Here is a 27,117-nt window from a genome sequence, read left to right on the forward strand (position 1 = left end):
TGTCCTTCTAGTGCCCCTGTAGGCAAGTTTGCAAAAAATGAAGAATGTCTTGCTAGCCTTGGACATATTGAAAAGTTGGTACAGGTATACTGTAGATGTAAATGGTGTCAAGTAGGGATGGTACCTTGGGAGAAAGAGGAAAACCTGGTTGACGTGGTTGCTCTTAACTTTCTGATAGGCAGCTTAAGACTACAGGAAGCAAGAAGTTGGGTTTTCTGAAGTAGACTAGATTGCAATCGTAACTTTTTTCCGTTTTAGAAGTGTTTAAGGTGATTATTAAAAAGTACAACAGCATCTGCTTCCAACATGTTTCAGCTTTGAAAGACGGTTAAATCTGAGTTGCCTTGCACTGTCCTGTAATGTATACTTGCATATTTCTTTTGGCTCTGTCAAACAGATGTGACGCTTCTATGCCAAGTAAGTGTAGAAACAGTCAGGTTGTTGGTTGGTCCATGCCCAGTTAGGCCTGGACTCGGAGCAGTTTGGTATTAAGTCAGTGGCTTTGTTGGATCCACGAGAAAAGGTTTGAGGTCTTAATACGTCTCAGCCAGTGCTTAATCCTGTTATCTGTGCCTCTGCCACTGGCACACATTCTGCTCTGTTGTGCTTGTTTTCAGCCGTCAGCTTGGATGCCACCAAACAGTTAAGTTGGAGCTGTGAAGAGCCGACATGGTGGTGACTTCTTCAAATCACAAAAGCCAAGCTCTTTTGTGTTGTAGAAGCAGCAGCAGTTTGAAAGAGGAATCAGTTCCTTACCGTTTTGATTTACTTTGTTGAAACTTCCAAAAAAAAGACAAGCAGAGCGGACTTCTGACCAGTAGCTTTAAAGACGAACTGGATGCTTAGAACAGGAAGCTGGCTATCCTGTATATCATTTCATTAGCTCTGATTAATGCACTGGCAGAATAATTAAATACATAGAACATCCAGCCCTCGTTTATTTGTTCTTACTAGAAAATCACTGATAGTCTATGACGCTTGAAGTATGGATGGATGAAATTATTTGGATTGGTTTCTATAGACATACATAGCATCCTTGAATTACAGGTCATACACAATTGATCAAATATTGGACATTTTCATGTAGAAGCTTGACTGGATACTATTTTCCTACATTTGGCATTTTGAAGGTTTAATAACCATTACTTTGTATTTCATCATGGCCCCCTTAAAACCCTCATCTGCTGCTTTCTCATAGTTCCAAGTGCAAATTCATTCATTGTCAAGTTATACTCTGTCAGATTTCTGTCATATTGAACACATCTTTGTCACAATTCTCCATCTCAGGGCAATCAACGAGCTTCCACCTTGGTGGGAGTTTTCATAGTCTTTTGGAGAGTACACCTCTTCAGTACAGGTTTCTCATTTTATACTCAAGCACCAGAGAGTCCTAGAGATGACAACCTCCAATATCTTCCACCTGGTCTCTGACATGAAGCTAAATTCCCCTCGATGGCATTCGGTGAGCGCACATCCGAGCCAGCCACTTGGAGGGTTAACACCACCGGGTCACGTAGAATTACAGGTCTGGCAGGGGCACAATCATGGAGTATAGAGTCAAACCTGCCTAACTGGAACTTAAGCGGAACTTCAATTCTCAGGCTGTCTCCTGAATGAGTAAAGTGTGACTGCTTAGAACTGCTGAATTAGTAAAGCTAAAGCAGTTTCCTCTTGAAGAGGCCTCATTTACTCCACAAAGAGACTTCAGTTACCTCATGAAAAGATGCACAAGTAGGGGAGCTTTTTACATAAAGAGGACGTTTGTCCTAATAGTATGGTTTTCTATTACTATTTAACTTATTTAAAGCAGAATAAGTGAAGAGACTCACAATTTCCCTTTCATACAAAATAAAAACAACTCATTAACGTTACTAATTTGTTTTCCACACAACCAACTTAAAGTCTGCCCACGGACTACAATCGGTTTGTTTTGCAATTTCAAAACAGGCTGGCCAAATTACAAATATACTCACTGATGTATTTATCTGTACTGACAGACAATAACAACAATCCAGATCTCAGTTTCACAAGACTCGTCTCGTGACTTTGCCAGCTGTGAAATTACAGACTGCACACGCATTCTCAGAGTGCAATCAGAGCTCAGTGCTTTGTCTTGTGCAACACCGCTCACCAGCATCCCATCAACAATAAAAAAAATTAAAAAAAGGGAGTCCATGGTGGAAACACAAACCAGGTAAATTTATTGCCAGCTGTATTCATTTGAACATCTGACAACAGGTCTTCATCAAATATATATCCAATCATTTGTATTGCCATGAAATGGCCCATCATGGTGCTGATAGTAATTTCATGAATGTAATTGAATGTTGTGTTGTTTTGATATGACTCACAATCATTTTGCCAGATGATGTCAATACTCTAAGTGTGAATTACACACAAGGTTCTGTATTGGCGCTCCATATTACACCGACAGGTCAATACCATCTGCAAATATCAGGCGTGTCATATTAGCAGATTGCACAGGCATATAGAAATTATCAGATAATTGCATACTGTATGTGCTCATGTCAATTTCAGCCGGGTTACATTTTCTTTTTCTACTCAAGTCCCATGAGTAGAAGAAAATCGACATTTGACTGTACTGACATGTTCCATACATTTTCCAAAAAAAACCGATTAACAACCCTCAAGTAAACAAATGATTACAGGTGCAGCTCAAACACAGATAAACTATACAAGGACTAATCTAACAATACTCGACAAAAGCACACGGTCCCTCTTGGAGAAGCAGCAAGGCAACAGTCCATACTCCAAATGCCTCTCTCGTACTACATACTATCAAATGATTCACGATGACGTCAAATTAAGTATGTTGTAGGTTCTCAATTCATAGAGTGCAATTTTGTGAATGCCAGAAGTCCCCGGATGAAAACTAGATTGGCCAAAATTTTAAGTATGATATGATATAGGAGCTCACTTACTCAACAACCCCACATTACATTATGGCTCTTCAGTCTATCCATGGCAGAACTCTCTGACCAGCCACTAGGGGAGTAAAAAGAAAAAGAAACGTACTGTCATTCATCTACATGTGGTCAAATAATTAACATATTGTTGTTAAACTCTATATACGGCCCAATGGTTGAGCTAGCTTATTTAGCATAGCCTGGCCCACAAATACAATAGAGAGGGAAATTAGTATGGTGCAAATGGCATACTAAACATCAGGTTGGTTTGCAGCATCATTTGAGGTTTTTATCGGGCACAACTTGAGTATGTGGCTTCAGACACATCCTGGGTTTTTCAAGCACTGAGGCCTGTTGCACGTCGTTGTGCAATCAGTAGCTTCACCTTGGCAGAGCAGGAGACAACAGATAAGAGAAGGGTCAAACAGCACAAACAATACTAAATGCATATATGAGACAGTGGGGGTGCCCGTGTTTCTCGATGTCTGACTTTAGGTCTGCCCGATTCCACTGACGACATCATTTTCACGACTTCTTCTCTGGGTGCTTTTTGAAGTAAAACTCGTGTTGAGACTTGCAAAAAATATCATCAGAAGAGCTGAGAGTGACTGCAGATAGAATTGTTGAAAGATGATATTTCTGGCTGCTGCAAAGTGATGCTGCTTATGTGCAATCAAAACTGTGGGCGGATCCGTACAAACCGATTTCACTTGGAAATATCTGTGACCCTTTCAGCTTTTTTGCTTACTCCTATCACCTCAGAGTTACTTCCCCCCCCTCTCCCTCTCTCAGTTGCCCTCTGTCTGCCCTACTTTTCATGAGCACTTGAGAGGGCTGAGATGATTACCACTTTAGAAAAAGGAAAAGGACAGAAGGGGCTTTTTCTTCAGGTAGATTAATAAGTTGACCTTGGCCTTCACTTTCCTCAGCCTTTTCACTCGCGCAATACTGACGTGATTTGCTGTCTATTAAAGGGCATGAAAGAGGAAGTATTTTTATGGAGATTTCAGCTGGAGGAAACGGTGTGAAAGGGGACAAATCTATCGTCCAATCCACATGCAGCGGAGTAATTAGCACAGACAAGGAGCTCCGGCTGGTTGATTGCATGGCAAAATGAAGGAAATTATAAATTAACCAAAGTGGAAGGAACAAAAAAGTCCAGTTTTTAAACGAGTCAATATGTGGAGAGTATAGGGAAAAAAATCAACTCAGAACCTGCAGTCGGGTCATAATGAGATGTCGGCCCTTAAACCCTTCAAACTCATTTGTGCAGTGTTTACAGCCGGCAGCAGAGGATCACTGACCCCTCACCAAGACAGACGAGATGGAGCAAATATGTGTATTTAATTCCTCGTATGAAGCCCTGATTACAGCGCGACCTCTGTAGTAAAAAGGTTGTGATGTAACCTGAGACAGTGTTAATCCTTTAAGCTGACTTAAATTAAACGAGCAAACAATACCACGCAGCGCTGCAGGGATTTATCAGCTGGGAAAACACTGCGGCTCTGACATCACACCCTCCAAAAGTTCGCTTTCAAGAAATTGGTGCAACTTCATATTCCCAACGAGGCCTTATGCCACCGTGCCCTTGCTGCCGAGTTATTACCGCTAATGCCGGAGAACAATCATCCTTGCACAGGGTAAAAAAAGTGGTGAAAAGCTAAGACCTGACCTGCGGTTCACTCCAAAACTTTGACTTTACTCAAAGGTCAGCTGTTAATAGCTGTCTTTTTTTTTTCCTCTATCTCTCTTCAGGAAATGATCCAGTTTGTTGTTTGTAAAGCTGTTCTGCTCAAAGGCGTCTTGGCTTCATTCACCTTGAATCTGAAAGGCTTTTCATCTCTGACTTTGTGCACTGCATGTACCGTTTGAAAGTTGTTTACTGTGTGACTAATTTGTATTTTTTTTCCCTCCCTCTCTTCCTCCGCTGCTCCTCTGGATCAATTGGTGACTTCTTCTTCTCATGTCTTCTTCAATAGGTGAGTTTTTACTTCATTTCTACCATCAGTAAATAAGCCCTTAGGGGGAATCTTTGTGTTCAAACAGGGGTAAAACTACCCAAGGTGACTCTTTCTTGTGGAAATCAGAAAAAAAAGCCATTATTTATACAGCTGTTGCTAAATGCCAATTTCAAACTTTATTGTCTAGTCTTAAAGGTGGTGATTGTGTTCAGTCCGTCAGCCGTGTGTCTGCCCAACTCTTGGTTCAAAGCTAGGTGTCTTTAGGTGGAAAATCAAGATTTCCATTTTCTTACTTTGTTCCTAGTCCCCAGAGTTTGAGTTCTAACACTTTGATAAATACTTTCTAATAACGCCACCATCATTCAAGTTTTTGAACTTACGACAATATGTTCATTTAAATAGCAGACTTCCACCAAATTCCAGTTCAGGCACTGAGAGCACTCTTAAAGTAAAATCTCAATGATCTCTATTCACACGAAATATCTGTTAAAGCCACTCTCTCCAAATGAGACAAAACAATGGTGATTGACCAAATGGCCCCACGAATGAAAGCTCTTCCATTTGCCACATTGTGAACTTGATGTCTGTGGCACCATGTCGGTCGGAAATACTCTTAAGTGGCACACTGGTAATGAACCGTTTCCCATCAACCAGCACCGGTTGGTCTGCTTTAAAGAGGGTTAGTGGAGCTAAGGCAACAGGCTCTCTTCAACGCTCTCATGTTTGAAGTCGTGTTCTGATCTTTGAAAGTATCTCTGCTGATGTAAACAGATACCAAGGCTGAGGTACCAAACGCTTTGGATCACCTTTTACTGCTATAGATTTCACAGTTGAAGTTAAAACTCAAATCTGAAAAGTGTTGACTGAACCCAACCATACACAGGACACAGGGAAGCTACTATAGGGTGTCAATGTCACCCTTGTACATGAATGTGCACTTGACTCTTGCAATAACGCTACCTACAGTATATTCCTGCAAAATAGAAGAAAAAAAAAACAGTCTTTATAAAAACCTGTTTTTCTGTGAAGACTTACAGTGTATCATAGTGGTTTCTGGTACACTGGTCTGGGTGTAAAGGCCATGACAAAAACATCAATGCATCAAGGAGTAAATAATGCCAAAATGAAGCTGTCAGCATTCCTGTCATGGCTGGGTAAGTTGTAAACATGGCAGCTAGTGAAGGATATAACACATGACTGTAATGATTTCCTAGCGATAATGTTTCAGATAATAAATAGTATACAGCACACACACACACACACACACACACACACACACACACACATGCACAGGCCCTTGTCACAGTTGCCGTCTCACCTTCCAAAGACCTCATAAATTTTACAAGCTTCCCCAGTTTTGTTTTCATCTTACATTTCCAAAATCTGCTTGTGATTAAGCTACCCAGCGAGAGCCTCTGGATGTCATCCAAGCCCCCTCGCCGCACGGGTTCCCTCCTTAAACGCTCCCGTCTGCTGCCGGCAGTTCGCCACTGTGCACTTATTCAAAAGAGAGGGGCCCCATCAGCCCGCTAAAACCAATGTCTAAGGGGCCGGGGTCGTCTCCACGGGGAGTATCCCGTGTCAACCTCCTGATCCACGAGGCGATCCGTGATGGAGCTTTTGCTCAAAGCACTAAGGTTTCAGCTCTGAATTCATCATGGTCCACTCTTGCTCTCACAGCTTGGATTGCACAAAGCCACATGAAGGCTATTTTAAACGGAGCTGCTTGTCAGGAGAACTCCCCTGTCTAAAATTCAAGATTATGAAAAATATTAGCATTTTGAAGCACCAAGCTGTGTTCTGAATGAATGATACTCATATTTCTTTTAGCCTTGTAAAGGACCAGTTAATAATGATTACAAAATTGAATCTTATCATGGACTGGGATTTTCTTTCTTGGGTTTTGAGATTCCTGTCTTTGAGATTTCGGCCAAAACCAAAAATACAAACGTGGCCTAGTTTGAACGTAAATTCTACTTAAGAGGTTTAAGCACTGCTATGAAGTTATTGCACCAACTGAGATAGTTAAAACGACCTAGCTCCTAGAAAGTGTCAGGTCCTTTGTAAAATATGACATATGTCATGGTGTATCATTCTGAAAGGTGGGATAACTTGGAGGTTGAGGAGGAGCAGAAGGTTTTTACCGACTCTTTGACCTCCGCAGTATCTTCTTCTCTGCGATAGATTACATCAATTAGAAATGTACTCCTGCCGACATTTTCAGTTCATTGTACAATAAGGTTGTAGAATTCTTTATCACCTTTTCATTATTCCGTGTCATATTTACATTTAACATACATTTTTGTTGCCGTTTGTGAATAAATGGCAATTTAAAGAAGTTATTATCAGCCCTGAACCTCTTCAGAGACAATATGGCTCGAGGGGCGACACCTCGACGAACACTCCATTTAGAAAAAATACTTTTCACTGATTGGTCACATGAGGTTAAAACGTAATTCCTGCAAGAATATTTCAGTTAGTTTGGACGTTGTTCCCTTCTAGGTAAGATGAACCTTACGTCTCCGTGGTGCAACCAAACAATCACACAACTTAAGTTACTAACTAACTGATGTCATCGTTAGGTCTAGTTCTGACTTTACACAGAACATCACCGAGCTGGTCCATCAGGTCATCGCTGAGTTGCACCTCGATCGTTGCTGTCGTAGAAATAAAGATAACAGTAAAAGAATTGTGGTACCCCTCAGTCAAAGCAGTGCTGAGCAGCAGAAGAAAGAAAAACCCTGCAGCAGTGTGTTCAAAGCAAGGGGTTAAGAGACTAATAATGTGGGGCTAATTAGAAATAACGAGCTGCATGGGGAGCCCCTTCATACTAATAGTCATACAGAAATATTGGTTCACCATCATCAGCTTTGAAGACAAACAAATGTTAATGTATCTACAGCTCCTGGCAGCCATTTGTCCACTATGCAGGCTGAGTATCTAATTTCATTAGCAGACATAATATCCATATCCAATTCTGTGCACATTAAAATAACAATCCCCATTGTGGTATTGATTACGCCTATTATATAGTCATGGCAGGAGAAAGATGTATTATATTATTGAACAGGACTGCATGAAAAATGAAAGCCTCATGCGGTCGGAAAAATGCTGTCAAGAGGGACTGAAACATTAACTTAGAAGAATATCTGTGGAGCACTTATTCTTGGTTCTGTACAATGTAATATCCCTACTGTCTACCCCAACACATAATCCCCTATACTGTACGTCGAGTAATGAGGTCACCGTTTCTAGAAAGAGAGCCTGCTGGGATTTGGTGGAAAAGTAGAAATCTGACACATCTCCAGATCATTGTGTTGTTTGGTCTTTCATATAAGTCACAACACATAGCTGCTGTCAATTTTCTGAGGCTTTGAGTTGTGTTTTTCAATTTTAACATTCTTCAGGCACTTCAGGCCTCTATAAAGTTTCTTAAAACTTCAAAACTGTGTGATGGGTGCTCCATGACAACCAACACCATATCTCGGGTGGAAATAATCGTTTCATTTTGACAAAGAGCTCTTGATCGTTTGTTGTAAGTAACTCTCATATCGTAGCTGATTTGTTGAACTTGCTCTATTGACTGAGATTTGAGCAACAAATCCATTAAACCTCAACAATCGGCTCCCGCACCTGAGCGCCAAATGTGTCTTTCTAATTGGTACCATCAGAGCACAATAGTTTTCTTTGTACAATAATTCTCTGTAATGTGTAGGCGACCTCTAAGTGATGCGCACGAGCGAGCTGACAACTGTAATTCCAACTGAATACTGATTACGTGGCCCCTAGCATCAACCCGGGGGCTGGATTGACAGCTTCCTTTCAAGTCTGTATCACCTGTGCGTCACGTCTGCAGTCACCTGTATGCTCCAGGTTAGGCTGCCAGACAGGATAATTGCCAGAGAGAGGGTATAACCTAGGAAGAGAATGTTGAAAAGACTAAAAAAAAATAAAAAATAAAAAAGATAAGAAAAACACTTCTTGCTGCATCAAAACATCTTGGCATCTTTTGGCTTTCATGTTTTGAGAAGTATGACAGTGCATTGTTTAAAAGCTGTCATGGCTGACGTATCTGTTAGAGGATTACCTGCTGATGTGCAGAGTCTGCTGTCTGGGAAACGGAAGAAGAAAGTGAGAAATGCACTAAAAGTCTCCCGTTGTCTACAGACTGAAAGATATTATATAATCTCACACATGCACAGAAAACAAAAAAACAAAACTTAACAACCCAACACAGATATTTTCAAATGATTGGAAGCCAACTTTGAACTCACAATTTTGTAAAAAAAAAAAATGTCAATCTCAGTTTCCCTGAATGCAGTTATGTTTAAACGTTGATAATGAAATATGTGACTGATTTTATTCTATTCAGTTATTCCTATATTATACATTCCCTACATACTAAATCCTTTCCCTCTAATTCTTGACAATTGAAGAGGAGGCCTGCTGGTATTATCCTCTCATGCCTCCACTCATGTCACATTTTTTTTGCGGAAAAGCTCACAGTGGGTGACGAGTGGGTGTGGCAGTCGGGCATTGCTGCTGGGTAGAAAATAGCAGTAAGAGATGGTTGCCTTTTTAAAAGGTGGAAAAAACCTGAGGTGCTCAGGCAGGGGGTCCGCAGTCCCAGCTCCCCGCCTGTGCGAAAGCGCTCAGAGGCCTGTCTAATCATCCTCCGTCACAGCGCCCCAGCGAGCCCTCTCCGAAAAGTGAGCGATGAGAATGTTTACTCCTCCATTCCACACGGCCAGCCGTGAGCTGCTGTGGGCAGGCCCTGCTATTTTTGCACGCCCTCGCCCTATTGGACAGCTGTGAAGGATTGCGTCGGCCACTTGCAGCACATGGCATTCCCCCTCCATCTGTCGCCCCGTGTGCTGGGCCAGTCGCAAAGCAGGTCGCGCCAACAAACCCCCCCCCCCCCCGCCTCCCCACCCATCAAGTCGCCCTGCCCCGCCTCCTTCACAGCCATGATGCGGTAATGACTCCCCTACTCCAAAGACATCCAGATCATTTTCCAAGTCCCTCCCACAGGGCTGGCACACCCATCCCCAGCTGTCAGTCAAAAACACCAACATGCCAAAAACGTTGTAGACATTGTGAAAGGCCCTCATCGTCTAACAACATATTGCCGGTGCCCTTGCTTTTCAAACACGACCACACTCACACTGCCCCCCTCTAAAAAAAAGGGAACATGGGCTGCTGCCCTCAAAATTGCCCCCCTAAGTAGCCACAATTACAACCTTTAGAGGTTCGCTGAGCCTGCCAGCATGAGGGAGGAGGAGATGTTTTTTTTTTTTTTTTATTCAGAAAAACAGAAAGGGATCAGACGAAATGCGGTTGAGTCAAAAGACTTGACTGGTGTCGTAGTGTAGGGGGCTTTCATCTCAAGTTTAAAGAACATGTCATTATACAAGACAAGATATTTCCAACTGTATGAGCACGGAGAACAACAAACATGTTTTCCAGTGTCAACACAGATCTTGTTGTCACATCTTGATTTAATGAAAGCCTTAAGATTGCAAGAATCTCAGTCAGTCAACATTGTGCTTCCTCTCACAGATGGTGCACATGTAGTGTCCAATTACACACAACATTACATTACATTTTTTTTAATGCATATGCTTAAGTGTTAATTATTTCACTAACATTATAATCCCCCCGACTGTTGCACAGGGCTCCAAACTACTACAAGCCCAATGTATCAGCGCTGCAGAGTGTGAGCCCGTAACAGGCTCGTCCTCTCTGAGGCTCTGAGTCACAGAAAGCTGTTTACGCCTCAGACAAGTCAAATTGCACTGTGTCCCTTTCTTCTAAATAGATTACAGCTCAGCTAAAGTCTTTGTGTCTGGCGTGTAAACGGATAATTCTCATCTTTTTTTTCCACCCTAATCTCTCTTCTGTTTGTCATCGTAATGATTGATAGTGCTCAAAGTTTTTTTTTTTTCACTTTTAAAGCCTGACCGCTGTGTAGCTCCCAGAAGAACAATGATGTACAGTGAGCTTCAGGAGAGAGACTCAGTGTTCAAAAGCTACCCACAGAAACCCTTTTTCCTTTCAACACGATAACATCAGCTGCATGACGCGCTCTGGATTCTTTATTTTCAGCATTTGTTATGATGTTACATCAGTGCAGATTGAAGATATCTCTTATCCACTTCACTCTTCAATCATACGCAAACTTTGTCAATACTTTTTATAGGCTCTGATATCTCCGAACGCTTATCACAAAGTGTCGCGATGAGGGGAATGAAAACAATGTCTGCATTTGCAGGTAGAAGGATACGATGCTGAAACGAAGCTACATTTAATTTACTCAACATGTCAAGTCCAATTGTACGATTACAATAGATTGAAATGAAGTTCAGTTATTTAAAGGGGAAGTTAATGGCAGTACTTTGCTACCTTTTCACTAGAATGTACTAAAGCTGCCAAAAATAGTGAACACTTTTTGATACCACATGATTTAAAAATATACACTCTGGTATTTAAATGATCCCTGTTATTGAAAAATACCACTGCCTCAAAAAATCTGTTTTAACTAAAAGCTCCCACAAGCCATAGAGAGAGTGTATTTAATATGCAGGAGTTTACCTGCAATTTTTGCCAATTGTAAACTAAAAAATTACTCAAAGGTGGGTGACTAGGGCTGTTTGTTGCCGTGGTAACAAAACAGGTATCAATGTTGTCTTATTTTACAACTCTGGTGTCCTGAAAACCATGTGTGTGTGCGTGAGCAGAGCAGCCTCTTTCTCTTTGAGCTAATAAGCTTCAACTTTTCAATATTTTATGATAAAACAAAACACAATTGAGATGAACAAATGTCATGTCGGTTTTCTTTGCAGCAGTGTACAAGAATAAAGAAGCTGCTAAAATTAGAATTCTCCGAGGCGTCCACTCATGACTGTGATGAATGTGTTGAGCAACAATGATAACAGTGCAGAGAGGAAGCACAACAAGACATCTGCCCCCCCCCATACGTATTGACCAGAGCACAGATCTCTGCTGTCAGGATGAGCCGCAGCAGCTCGGCGCACACACATCACAGCAGCTCCTCTATGTGTGGGTGTACACTTTAATTGCATGAAGGCTAATATCAGCCTAATGGAAAACAGCTGCCAGGGGACCTGACCGACAGCAAGCTAGTACACGATAGCTGCTCGGTCAGAGATACTCCACACGTTAATGTGAGAAGCAGACGCTGAAGAGAACACTGGGACCTTGTCTGCTTTTTTTTTTCTTTTCTTTTTTTTTTTTTGAAGTGCAAAATAATAAAAAAAAAAAAATGTACCGGTAATGTACGATGAAGGCCTCCCACCTCCAGCTGCTCTCCAGACAATTTATAACCCTTTTTTTTTTTGTTCAGTTTTTCAGTCAACTCGAGCAGTCGAGTCAGGGAGGACAACATTAAGATACGATTTGTAAAAGTTGTTTCTGCACAGCGTCACGACAGAAGAGGGAATCGACATGAGGGAATTTTTGCAACATCGGTGTAAACATGTCGAGGCGAAAGGGAGAAAAACAACTTTGGCTACCTTACATCTTTTAATTCAGTCCTTGAGCCTTGAGGAAACACAACAGGAACAAATATAATTGATTTAATTCAACATTTTATTACTGGATTTGTTCGGAACCACAATCAGAAATTGCATGCTTGTATCTGTGTGATGCAGGACTGGAGATATCTGGTATTTACAAGTCCTACAGAACACATGGGAGAGCATGTGTGCCACTATGAATTGCGTTCTTTATTTTATTGAGTTTTTTTCCCAGGCCAACCTGAGCCTCCAGTTAAGCTTGTGTTGACATCAGGGATGTTCCAAGCAACTAATTTCCATGTTGATTAAACACAAATTTAAATTCAGACAATAATGAGAACATTTGAAATATCGGCTAATACAGGATCACAGTGTCTGCAGGTGAATGTCTAATTGGTTTGCTGAGTTAGCTAATGTTAGCAATGCTAGCACCACCGGCCTCTGGTCCTCCTAGCAGCTTAACGTCCATGTGTCTGTGCTAAATGTGGTTGTTTGGCTCCGGTCGAGTGGTTACATGCCAATTTGACCCGACACAGCCTACATACAACTTTATTTCCTTTGTCTAGATCACAATACTGCCAAATGGAGCGAGATGCAGTCAGTCTACTGTACGGGTTTACATCCAGGTAGTAGAGCATTAAAGAACCCATATCATGCCCTTTTTGGGGTTCGTATGTTTAATCTATGTTCCTACTTTTGTACGTTCACAATAGCTAAAGTCCAAAAAAAGTGTCTGTTTTCATGTACTGCTCCTCCTTGCTCCCTCTCCGCTCTGAGTCCGTCAGCTACGCTCTGTTGAGACCCCACGTGGGCCAAGTCTGCTCTGATTGGTCTGCAGATCCACTCTGTCGTTATTGGTCAGTTGCTCAGCACGCTTCTCGGAAATTTCAACATGAGCTGCTGGGCTTGCCACAACGAGCCAATGGGCTTAGATCAGTGATCTCACACTGACAATGACGCCGCACTGACACATTTTTATTGAGGGGGGCTAGAACCGAGCGTTACATGCAGCTAATGCTACAGCTAACAGGAGGACGTAGGAGAAGCCACGTTTCCGCGGACTTTGAATTTTTGCACATAGATGTTCCTAAACATGCACAGGACACTTGGAAAACACACTAAAGAGCATATAAAACCAGAAAAAGCAGAATATGGGACCTTTTAATGCACAAATTAGAGCTACAGTCCCGGCTAGTGGCGGGCAGCTACATTTAACAGGCCTCCCGGACCTTGATTAATAAAATGCTGCCCTTTAATTGTTTAGGCGGCTGATTGTGCACATCCCTTCTTGTCATTTGTAAGTTTTTGACTATTGTCAGGAAGGGTTAAAGTTGTTCTTCCTCCAGAGTCCATCATTTGGTTTGGTGACTGCTGAGGAGCGCTGCTGTGATCACCGATTAGACTTTTTTGTTTTTTTTTGGAGTGTTTTCTGTTGAAGTTCATTTGGATTGAAGGGAAGCCCATATCTGTGTCTTAACTGTTTAGTGCTTTTCTCAGTGACTCAGCATTCTTCTAACTTTCATCCATTCATCATTAAGTGAAGAGCGATCCTTAGGGGGTTCTGTCTCCAAACAAATGTTTCTTCTCCATCTAAAACCTACCAGACAGCTCTAACAGCTTTTTTGTATCATCTTGTTTCCCCTGGTTCCTCGAAAAACAATAACAAAGACAAAAGTTTAGCTGTATACCTTGATTGAACCTAATAAAATGAGCTCAAATCAGCTTGCCTTTTTTGCTTCTGCTGTGAGGCTGGCAGGAGCTGTGCTCATAGCCTGCACCATATGGTGCATCCAAGCGGTTGGAAATCCATGTGCTCAGGAAGCTGCTCAGCTGCCATCCTGTGCCTGCACCTTGAAGAGTGATGGGATGGGGGAGGCGAAGGTTCGGGAGGTTGAGCAGAAAAAAAGTTTGAGCACCCTATCCCACCCACATTCATCATAGGGAGCTCGTTGTCTGCATCTAATCAGATCTCTGCTGAGAGCCCCACCAAAAACTTGATTAAAGGCTGGACTCTTGCCGTTTTACTAGCTTTCTGTGCCACTTAAGCAGCCTTTCACCACCTGCCCCTGTAAAGTATCTGCTGCTATAATGTTTATTTATGTGTTTATTGGCTTTGAGCCATTAAGGGAGCTCTTCGTCTCGCTCTCTCTCCAGCTCAACCTCTGCACTACCCCACAATTTCTATCCCATAAACGGGCATGGCCTGTGGATGGGAGGTTTGTTGGAAAGCTGTTGGGGGCTGAGCTGCTTCGATTTTATTTAACCAGCTGTACTCATGTTTTCTAGAAAAGCGGATAATCTTTTCATTTTTTTCTCTTGAGCTTCAGATCTGAGCTATATGTATACAATGCAATTGAAAATGTATCATATTATAAAACCGTATGTGATTTCACCGTACTATAAAGAGGGAAACATATAGATTGACTGGTTGGAGTGTTAGCCCATCAGCTACTATTTGACGGTGCAAAAGCCTTTTTTTTTTCTTCTGGTGTAACTAGTGGCTATAGACTAAAATAGCGACTAGGGTTGGAGTTGAGGGACAACTTCAACAGGAAGACTGTTAGCTGCACTTAGAAGCAGATGTCTGTTTATATAGAGTCATAAAAAAGCTTTAGCTGATGGCTAAGGGGATTGCAATATGGCGGATGCATTCCACCTTTTATGCTCTCTGTACTGTTTGCCTGCATACAGCAACAGCCCCTTGAATTTATATTGGATCATAATACTCAGACTACAAACCAAAAGAAGGACACAACCACCTTCAAAAATGGTTTCCCCTTACCTTCACATTTTGTACGCAGATTTTGTTATAGTCTGCAAACAGCATCATTCCTATCATTGCACTGAGCCATGCCCCCTCAAAAACATCAAAGTTTCTCTCCGTTCCTCACTCAGTATGTGTCTGATAGCTTTTCTGAATCGTTCCTGAACAGGCCTACTTGCTAGGAATTTTCAGTCAAAAAGGCTCTCTGCGAGTATTCTCTTGCCCGCGGTCTTTTAAGTCATCGAAGGGAGCCAACTTCATTTTCCCATTCACAAATTGGGTCCCATTTTGCCACTGACTGTCAGTCGGCTCTGGGCATTTCAGCATCAGTAGTCGACAGTCTAGAGACAAGGTTGGGTCTCTGCATGACTTGATGTTCAGAGGAATATGTGTAGGCCTATTAATTAGCTGTCAAGAGAAGGCCAATGGCAAGACATTTCAGCTTATTACAGATAATGCCATGGATTCAGTTAAAAATAATTATGATGATAATGTTCAATCCAAGTCGGTGCCGCCATAAGAACAGATGGCAGATAATCAGTGCCTTCTCCAGTGTCGTGAAATGGAGCGAGGAAGAAAGAGCTGGTTGCCCTCATGCTGAAATTTAATTTGTCTGCCACTGTATACGTAATGAGTGGAAGTGTCTTTGAAGGGCAGAAATTGTCGGGGCTCTTTTCAAAATGAGTTTTACAACTGGCTGTCCTTCTGCTGTCAGGAGAAGTCTTCTTGTGCCCAGGAAATTGTCTCCCGAGTGTCCTGAAATCTGCTCTGTTAAATATTTGGATATCCAGATTGAGGTGGCAACAAACCATCGACTTTTGTTTGCTTCATTGGTTCTTGTCTCGGCGCGGCAGACGTGCTTCTGCTTCAATATGTGTGGAACTAGTGGTGGGACTTTGTGACTTAATTCACTGAGGGCTGCAGTTTGCACAAGGAAATGTAACAGTTAGATGGGCTTGAAACTGAGTTGTATCAGTCGAGGTTATTGAAGGGAATAATGGCTTCATTTATTCCTTTTTTTTAAAGTTGACTGACCGTAAAATTCAACTCAAATAATTTCCATCTTCACATGAGTATGTGGTGCAAATATCAATAACTGTTTCCATACCACAGCAACAGCAAAAGTCCTATGCAGCCCATATATGGTCATTTATTCTTTTTAATTAGCAACAATTACAAGCAAGCTCCTGAACGCTTTCTCAATTGCACAAATACATTGGCAATGTATCTGTAATGAAACCTTCCCAATATGAATTTTTGCGTCACTTCTGTTGTCACCTCCTCTTGTCTGTTTTGTAAGATACATAAACATTATGAGAAGCCATTTAGACTTGAGAAAAGTCGGTATTTGCCAACCTGTGAATTTGAACGGTCCATCACTGCTCTTTTACTTTGCTTTAAAAATATGACTGAAGATCGTTAGTACTTTTCAAGTTTGATACTTTTTAATGTGATCAAACAATTCTGATATAGTATCATTTAAAAACATGTGATATGGAAAATACCAAAGTATTGAACATTTTGACAACTATCTGCTCAAAAATCTTTAAAATGATATCTGTACTGACCCCAATGTAGTATTCCTGTTAAAACAAAGAGTCCATTGGATGATTCTTTGATTATGCTCAAGTGGCAGGAACCATTGAGGATTTAGATGATCTGGTACTATCCACCACAGCCTCCAATACAGTAGGTGCTACTGTAGTATTCAACCTAAAGGTTACATTGATAGCCTTCTATATCAGCATCTACAATCTGCCAAAATGATTTGCAAAGACTTTGCATATTGGATATTGGTAAAGCCAATGTATGTACTCAAAGTTGAGTTAAAAATTGTAATAAAAGAACTGCTGCCCACTTCAACATCCTAGAAAACTCCACTGATGTCTCGGGCCCACACTTTCAAGACTCTCTGCAATTATTGATCTTGACAGCCGAGGAAAAACTGCCAGATGCCGGCAGTGACAGCAGATCTCCAGGGCAGCTCACGTCAGTCACAGACGGCACCTAAACTCCTGTGGAGATGTTTTTGCAGGAAAGTGAAAAAGTATTTTCAAGCTGGAGAAGTACTTTAAGATACAAAGCCTGGCCTCGACTATTGAATCATTCGGGAAAAATAACTTAAGACTTCTTTTTAGATTCTTTTCAAACTTGGATTGGAAATGTGTTGTGAGGACGATATATATGAGGAATGGTGGTGGCATGGCATTTTTAAAGATAATGATCAGTTTGAAAAATGTACAAAAACTGAATAAAGATGATAGCAGTACTCGGACAGCAAAGACCTCATCAATATGATGCAGAATCCCTTGAATTTGCAGTTGTTGCAACAAAATATTTAGACGTAGGATAAGATACTTTAATCTTAATAATGATCTGCATAGGGATTGGCTTACAAAATGTTTTTTTGTATCTATCATGGCAGTATGTTTTGAAGGGATACTTGTGCACCAATCCTTGCCTAGAATAATCAATAAAGCAAAAGTCCAACATACAGTAAGAAACATAGGTTACAAGTATAGTTATCTCCACAGATGATTGTTAGAAACACTTTCACACTAAAAGAGGAGCTTTAGACGGAGAAGTGAGGAATATCTTGGGGGCATGTTTGCTTGACTGACTGGTAGCAGTCAAAATATCTCCCCTTCAAATGTGGTTTGTATCACCAGCCTGTCTCATCGCTTTACCCTCATTTTGACACAAAAAAAGAAAGAAGGATTCTCTTGCTCTAGTCAGATTGTGGGGTTGCAGCGATCAACTCTTCAAAACAAACCATTTAGAACTACACAGGAGACACAGACCGCACATAAAACACTATGATGTATAATGCCATACTGTTTAATGGTTGACATTTATCTCAAAGAAGTAATCTTCAGTTTGGACAAGCAAAAAAAAACAAGTTGATCTATTATCTTGATAAAAACACTGCCAGATGTGCTCCTTCTACGAGATGCTGTACAATCAATGTGCTTGTTTACATCAGAGCTCAAGAGCCAGAAGAGAAGTGCCCTCTATCAGTCAGTCTATGTCCACTGCCCCGGCTAGTGGCAGGCAGCTGTGTTTTAGCTTCGACATAATATTTGACAGGCATTGTGGGCCAACAGTTAAAAGTAGTAAGGCTGGTTAAAAATATTGATTCATCAATGCATTGCAATTATTATTTTTTTCCCAAATTCAATATTGATTCAGGGAAATCCTGAGATTGAATAGTTCAGTTGTAATGACACCCCGCACCAGTGGGGGCAATGTGGGCACCACTGTACTTCTGCATATTGTACTTGTGTTGCTTTTCTCTTATCAAATGATAACACAGCAATAAAATACACTTTTGAGTCAGTTTGTTCTAATGAACAAATTAAATTAATGAACAAATTAAATACGGTGATTAGTTGTCTGGGTATTTCTGACATCTTTGCGTATTGTTAAAACGAAATTGAAACATATTGATCAATATCGAATCGAATCGTGACCCAAAGACTTGAAATCAAATTGAATCGTGATATTGTGGACAATACTCAGCTCTAAAAAGTAGTAGTTAGCAGTTTAACCAACAGATCATTCTGTTGCTGACTAGAGAGGGTGACCATGTTTCACTGTTACTGTTACACTGAGTTGACTAAATGTTTAATCTTTTAATGAACTAAACACAAACATCCCTCATCCTAAGTAGCTTTAGATAAACATGTTTATCTTTCCGCTAAAGGATCTTAGCGGTGAAAAAGTTCTTTTGTGATGGGATAAAGATCCTCAGCAGCTCTTACCCTCTATCTCGCATATTACGCAAGCCTCAAAACCAGCACTCCAAGCCACATCACTGTGTTGTGGGACCCAATTTTCTACGTTGCTGTAATGAACTCTTATCAACCCCCCAGAATTTATTTCCTCGCAGCAGTACTTGTTTGAACCTCCCTAGCTGAGGGAGTATTTGTGCGAGCTTGCTTGTGGCCTGGTGTGGAGCAGTGGGGGATTAGAAGGTAGTTAATGCTTTCCATCCGTCCTGTGCGGTTAGGCTGAAGAATTGTAAACACTAATCCAAGCGCTTGCTTACTGACCATTGAGTGTGTTCTCCTTGATGTGAACCTCAAACGGTGTGAAAGTAAACTGTTCTAGATCTACTACAAAGGTTGGAAATAACAAACCCAGAGTAAATGCAATTCACTAAACTGCTGATTGGCAAAACACCACCTGGAGAAGATTGCCATGTAGGAATTACCAAGCTGATTTTAACAGAGTCCTGGGAGCTCAGGTAGAAGGCAAAGGGCTGATAGCTTTTTTATTTTTTTTTTATTTTTTATTTTTTTAGAGCTGGCTGGTGGGTTAAAGTGAGGTACTTTAGAAAAAGTAATCCCTGAGACCACAGTGTGAAGGATTGTTTCATAAATCAAGAAGCGGGCCTCGCAGCCTTGCCAACAATAATATCATCCATCCATCACTCCGCAATATAAAAAAAATGGCCCTTGCTTAAACAAACTGCATTAATTCAACTGACAATCCGCTGCCTTCAATCATCTGTCTGCACCAAAGAACTGCAGGATTATCTGTTTCCACTCTGTTCTACAAAGACTCTGCAGCTTTTTTGAAGGTTCTGTGGTTTCTCTTCAGCGGTCATTTACAGCACATGTCAGAGGGATTGCATTAATTCTATCACACTTGAAAAAAGGGAACAAGATCTCTCCTCTTCCACACTAACGAAGACAGGGAGCAGACGATGCCAGCCTTTTACTTTCCGCACACTTGGCTCCGAGAACAAAGCGAGAGGAACCTTAGCCGGCTCCTAGTTGTGCAGTTCCCCCCCCCCCCCCCCCCCCCCCCCCCCGGTGTCTGGGGGCTGATAGGGCACATGATAAACACTGAGAATGACTTGAGAGCCCAGAGGACAGCTAAAACAAAATGAGCTGACACTTCTCATTTTCACCGGCCCCAAATTTAGATTGTTATGATTTCAGTAATGATTCCCACTCTGCTGCTGTGGGAAAGTAAGTAATTAGACGTAATGAGAGGGAAATGTTAGAACTCAAAAATAGGCTCGCTTCTGGGCTGTTATTTTTAATACTTTGTTTTTAGGCACAGGTAAATGTTTTGTCAGCTGGGGCATTCCCCGAGCTAACGAGATAAATATCCATTTAGTGTGAGGGCTGCCATGAGCCACCCAGCTTTAATGTACATGTACAGCTATTGAGCAAATGTGAAACCAAACGCTCTTGATCTTGCGTGCACTCTTCACATTGCGTTTACGCTTCCCCTCTGCCTTGTGAGGAACAAAATTAAAGGCACTCAAAGTCCATAACTAATAGGATCAAAAATGGTGGGGCAGACTACATGTGGATAAGAGCCTGGGATAATTGAGTTTGAGCACAGAATCAAAATGGACTGCATCTGAGGAATGAAAGCCAGTAATCTCACTATCTATTGATCAGCAGCCCTGACCACACAGTGTACTGAGATCATTAAAAATAGAATGAAAACCTTTCAAACGTGCTCCATAAGACTCCACTGCTCATATTCTGCCTTTACACTCTGCAAATAAATAGATCAGCACCTTTGTTCCCGTCTCATTATTTTTCTCCAGCCAACGGAGAACATGCTGTTCTATAGTTCCAGTTCACTGCTGGGGGGGGGGTTGCTGTTTTTGGGTTCCATACTTGGTAGCCGGTCCAGTGTTTTTCACAATTCTCTTTCATGTGCAGTGTTGTTGTTCACTCACTGCACTGCACTTCTCCATCCTCATCCAACCCCTCAGCCCCCCTGCACAGATGGAAAAGCCCAGAAACATGTGTTGCGGAGTAAGGTTACATTTTTTAAGGCCTCACGCCTCCGCTCAAGTCCAGATAACTCTCCTCTGAGCTTATTGAACTTTGGGCAGTTGGAAACAGTAAGTCAGCCTAAATGAAGGCCTGTGCTCTCAACATGAGCCATTTGAGCAGCGGAGTCAGCCGTATATCCTTCTGTCCTGGTGTCCAGTTTAACTTCATTGACTTCATTGGATTTTTTCCCTCCAATTCTCGCCTACTTTTTTGTCTAGACAGCTGTGCACTGCTGGCGTCTTTGTGCTCTTATCCCATACAAGTGGTGAAAGGCAGAGACCCCATATGCTACCAGCTGCTAGACACATTTTGCTCTCAGCGCTAGTAACCCAACCCACCGAGAAGGAGGGGAAAACCTCTCTGAGCTGCCCGCCATAACTGAATTAAAGGGCAATCTGAGCTATTGCCTTATAGGTTATATAATGTCCCAAAAATGCTTCCTGCCATTTAGAGGTTCCCGTAACGTATAATAACATTTCAGGAGGTAAAATTGTCAGCATCACTGTAAATTTGTTTAGCATTGATTCATCCATCCTGAACATGACTTTTAGCCCTCACAAAGAAAAAGCAGAAATTTTCCCTCCAGGGCTGGTTAAATTCAATAAATTGTTTGCCTAAAGAACCGCAGGCTCCGTATATGGGTGAGTTGGCCTGTTTGTAACAAAGAGGGCCAGCTGCATCAGCCACGCTCCCGTTTTAAGAGGCTGCTTTATGGTAGAAGACATCCCTTTAATTTATGTCTCCACGTGGGCCCCCTTAAGGAGCGTATGAATCTGAGACACATGGGATGGATAGGGTGTTCAATGCCCCACAATGGATTTAAGACCCTCCTCACTGATGGCGGCAGGGAAGTACACATTACTGTGGTTCAGGTCAAGGGCAGCTTTAGAACAGGTCAAAACAGAATCAGCTCTCAGGCCAGAGCAAAGCATATACTCATAAGAGATTTTTAGTAGTTTGTGTTTTATTATCAACAAGTTATACTAATCAATGAAAAATATGGGATTCCTTAATGTGTTTGAGATTATCCATATATGAAGGACTATAATTAAAAAAACAGATAGTAGTATAGACAAATAGTCAAACTAATGCCTGAAATCACACAGAGATGAACTGAACACTTCAAAGCTGAACTCACCACAAACATCTGAGCTTTTTATTCTTAAATGCAGATGTTCTTTACTCCCCATTGTGTGCCTGTGAAAAAAAAGACGACAACAACATTGGCAAAGGCTATTTGCCAAATAGTAATTCAGACATTGCTCTCTGCCCAGAATATCACAATCAGTGCCATCCGCTCGTGGGAAGAAAACGGGAAACAAACTGCTGTCTCCTGCTGGAAATAGCATGCTTTTTACCTGTCACTTCTCTTTGACCTCGTGCCTGGGAATTTTTGGAAAGTCTTTGTAAGTGGCATGCTTTCTCCGCCTTTGCTCCAGACAGACAGGAATCCACTTGAAGTTTCACCCTAAAGAAGTGGGTGATTTTTTTTATACCCCCATTCGACTTGAGATTCTTTTTTTTAATGTTTTCCAAATCTCAGGAAACTCTCCATGGTGTGAGAATCACAGGGTAATTAAAGATGCAATACAGTACGTGATTTTTGGCCCCTGAAGACGATATCCCGATACAGCGTTTGTTGCCATAATTGATTTATTGCAAGACAATCGTGTAATGATACATCAGAATATCTGATTGAGTAAAGAATACAAAGTGCAGGATTAATGAAGTTCTTTCTCTACTATTTGGTGTCGGTTTCACCTCTGATCATGCTTCACCTCTTTACTACTTGACATCACTGTCTGATATTATCTTGCTGTCTTTTATCCACTGGTGTTATCTTCTCCTTTATCCGATTAACTGTTGTCCACATTACCCCCCGACATGTCATAAGCACCATGAGGTTCTTGAATTTGTAACACAGTGAGACAAATTGGCAGGGAATCTTGTTTAGAGCTCTGTATTAATTTTTATCATAATATCTATTCGGCACCAAAGATTTGAATGTTGTATTACACCAGTCTGGAACGACGATATGTTGCTGCATCAATATTTGGTCCTATCCCTAGTTCCAATGTCACCCACACGAAAATAAATAGTTTAATGTTTACAGATTAAAGATCTAAATATACCACATTTACATAATCCCTTTTTTTTTTTTATCAAACCCTACTTCCTCACGCTGCTAAGGTACAAATAAGCCCAGTGATGTTTAATAATGGTAAACATTATGATTCCAACAGAGGGAGCTTTTATTTATAACCCTGTCACCATGTGCTCTTTTCAGCTGGCAGCGACAAATTTCACTCCATTTGTTTTCAATATCCCAGGCCATAGGTCGACATTAATAACTACTACTGTTATCATTATTATTGCCAGACAGCTGTATAGATTTTTCTTGCTGTGTATTACACAGTGTTGGTGCAGAGACCTTCTCCTGATAAACCAAGCAGCAGACCAACATCTGTTTAGTGTTGAGCTATTTTTGTAGAGGTTTCTTTTTTTTCCCCGCCTGCTCTTTACCAGAGGGGCTTTAAAGTGGATCAGTTAGAATCCCAGCACCAACTATTTGCATCGTCTGTCTCATTGAAGCAGTGGAAAATTTCACTCCAGGCTTTTTTTTTTTTTTTTAGAAGCAACAGTCAAATATGGCATCTCCGACAAGTGACATAATACTATAGCAGCAAGAGTTGTAACTATTCTCGGGCCGCAGGGTAAGTGTGGGTGGTGTGTTGTTCCATCAAAGTGTACAAAAGCTTTCAGTACTGTCCAAACGGCCTTAGCAGAACAAATGAACAGATATCTATTTACATATCAGTCCACAGGCTTTTGTGGATGTCGTTGTTGTTTTGTGGAGCATGATTACGCACATTGTCATGATTTCCATGTATATTGAAAAAGCAGCACCAACCGGAATGCAAATTCCACCAAGGAGCATGAGGCTGCTGAATAAAAATGCCTTTGCCCTGCTTCTGCATTGTGGCCTCGACAGCTCTCTTTTATAGAAACCAGCTGTGACCACTCTTGGTATCGGCTCGCCTTGATGAAAAGATTATGGACCCCGAGCTTTGATGTACACACTCTTATACTGTAGTAACCGTCTGCTCAGGCTGAACCCACTGTTCCCCAGCTGCGGTCGGCATCAAATACACAGAGTCCTATTTGAATTCCAAGAATGGGTTATTGTTTGCAAAGATATTCTACATTTTCCTCACCCTCTTCCACGTCTTTGCAGCTGTGTACACTTAAGAGGATCCTGAAATATGTCATTGGTTCACCAGACCCCAACAGTCGTTGTTCTTATATTGTGCATGGCAGAGTCCTGGGGGATGTGACGCCTCAGAGGTGTGAGGAGTTTAACAGATGACACGATAGAAATGAAATATATGTCTGCTCTACCGGACCTGTGGCCTGGGCTGGGAGTTTGGGGGGGGGGGGGGTTGGAATGAGTGTGGGGGATGGAATTGACTTCATACAGAAATGCTTGCTACCAATTTCCATGTGCTTTGCAGCGTTGAGGCAGACTGTCAACTGGTCAGCCATGCATGGATCGCATTCATGCCTGTCTGTTATTCAGGCAGGAAAATTCTTCCTAGCTAATGTATCCACTCAATTTTTCTTGGTAGTCGTCATTGAAATCCAGTACAGATTATTTGGTTTAATTATATCATGCTTTATATCTTGGATTTCTGTTTCCTTCCTTAGGCAATTGATGTTGGAAATTAGACATAATACTAGAAAGAAGTTTGAATTGCTTGGCACGCCAGTTGTATAGAACCCAATGTATTATCTGAACAATCTTATGAAAGATAAGATCATTTCTCTTTTCAACGTAGAATTGCATGTGGTAAAAACTATTTGCCTTCGTCTCCCTGAATTCAAATCAATGAAGCACAAGTTTGTTTTACTACTGCCATGGACATTAAAGACTAGAAAGCTTACCTTTCACTCCTAATCCAAAGATCTCAGCCCTATCTTTATCTAAACTTTGTCCCACATGCAGCCTTGCCCTTTCGACCTCTCTTGATTTGTTTGGAACCACAAACCTCTTTGACTGATAAACTATTCATGGGGCATGGGATTTCACAAGCCACCCATTTGCCCACATGCAGGCCACATAGATAACTAGAATATAGGCATAGCCTTTAAGGAGTTTGGCAAGAGAAAGAGAAGGGAAAAGGTCGCTCTTATTTTGGATGGAAAAAGACACAGGGAGTGGGAGGGGTGGTGGTTCATGCTCTTTTGGAAGCACTTTGGAAAGTTATAAGTTACTTCCTAACCTCTGTCTAGACGGGTTAACAATTCCAGAGAGTCATCTGGAATATATGTGTTTGCCACACATGATCTAATTGGCATTTTACTGTACTGCCAAATATATTCAAAGATTTGTTCACTTGACTTAAAAAAAAAAAAAACACTTTTTACACCCGCTCATTCCTGATGACCGAGATCATTGGTTTCCATCTGGAAATCTTTTTAGGAAACTGGAATATTTTTAGCCTTCTGTCACAAGGGAGTCTGCCTCTTGAATTATTCATGTTGAAAATCAGTGCCTTACGCTGTGTGTTATCTTAAACTGTTTGGTTAAGAGTACGGTTTTAAGACCAAGTCGCAGCAGTGTAACTATAATCTCCATGTCAACTTCTGTGGAGCGGGTATTCTGTTAGAGGAGGCTCCCTGAGGCATGCTTTCAAAGCCTTCCTCCCGTTCAAGGCATTATGAAACAATAACAAATCAAGACACCCGAGAAGCGAACAAAGTTCCCATGCCCGATAGCACTTGTCACACTTAACCTCGTTGTTCTGACAAATTTTCCTGACAGAGCATTGTCGAGCAGCATGTGAGAGCCTCCCATGCTCCGGCACTCCTCTCATTCACTTTTGTCTCGTTGGCATAGAATTAAGAGGCAGCCATGTAAAAGCTCCCTATGAGCCTGGAGGATGAGAGGTTGTTTGGAGGTCATCACGGAAACCTGCAGAGTTGTAGGGCGCCAAAAGTCTCTGGGAAAGTGGTACAATGGATGCTTTGGTCATTTCAGAGGCCATTGAAGACAATGGACCTGATTGTCATCCCACCTTTGACCTTTGCTGCATTTAGCAGCAACCATGTAGACCACAAATTAATCATGTTGATAATGTCTCCATTCAAGCTGTGGATGGGGAGTCAAACTCATGGGCTTGTTTAAGTTAATGTTCAATTCTGTCCGTACACTCAGCGCTTTTCCCAAGACTCCAATTCATTTGTTTTCATCAATAATGACCTGTTGGAAACAATCATGCAGAGGAGAAACACAAATGGGGCATCACTTCAGATGTTACAGCCCTCATTGTAGTGTATTGATGTATTTTGCACCTCCACGTTACCCAGAGTTTTCCTATCTCATGTTATCACATGTATTCTTATGGGAAGTGGTGTCATTGGGCAGGAGCAAAATTAACAAAATGATGATTTTAGACTCTATAATGACAGTTGTTGCCTTTATATCAATGCTACATGTCATTGGACATTGTTGGTGTGTATGTGTAAAAGCACCATTATTCTTTCTTTCTTTTAGTTTTTAGTTTCTTACTGTTGTACTGTTCTGTTCTGAAAGCACATTTGTACTTATTATTTTCTTCCTGTCAGTTCAAAGCTAGGATAAATCTCCGAGATGATAATATGGCAAACAATATAAGAACAATACTGAAACAGAAAAAGAATACATTTTCAGCCTCCAGTCTTTGTTTTGGATGAGATAATTGGTAGCTTTTGGACTTCAAATGGAACAAGTGTTTGCCTTAAGCGAGGCTGAGCAAAAGGGGCAATCACACGATCTGATCTTTGGCAAACAGTCCTTTTTAAATTAATTAAAAGTGTGCCGCTCTCAAAATTGGGCCACTACCAAGCAATGGCATTGGAATCAACTGCCTCATTAATTGCTTGCGGAACTCGGCTCCGTGGCTTTCCATCACATCACTGAGCATGTATAGCCACCACGGAACGGTTGGCCAGCTTATACAATACAAATCCCTGTCTGTCATTGGGGGAAGGGCAGCAGTCGTAGATTGGTCGCCTGCCACAGTGGATAAATTGCTTCTGTGACTGAGTGAACATGTGTTCGCCATCGGGAAATCCATCATGCTCTTT

The 27,117-nt window shown here is 41.5% G+C and overlaps 1 protein-coding gene across 12 annotated transcripts in view; it reads left to right on the forward strand.

Annotated features, from left to right (window-relative positions):
- Window positions 1–27,117, forward strand: part of ncam1a (neural cell adhesion molecule 1a) — a 284,217-nt gene that overhangs the window by 44,396 nt on the left and 212,704 nt on the right. The gene's annotated exons all lie outside the window — the stretch shown is intronic.

Source organism: Labrus mixtus, chromosome 14 (genome assembly GCF_963584025.1).
Source record: "Labrus mixtus chromosome 14, fLabMix1.1, whole genome shotgun sequence".
Lineage (NCBI taxonomy): Eukaryota > Metazoa > Chordata > Actinopteri > Labriformes > Labridae > Labrus > Labrus mixtus.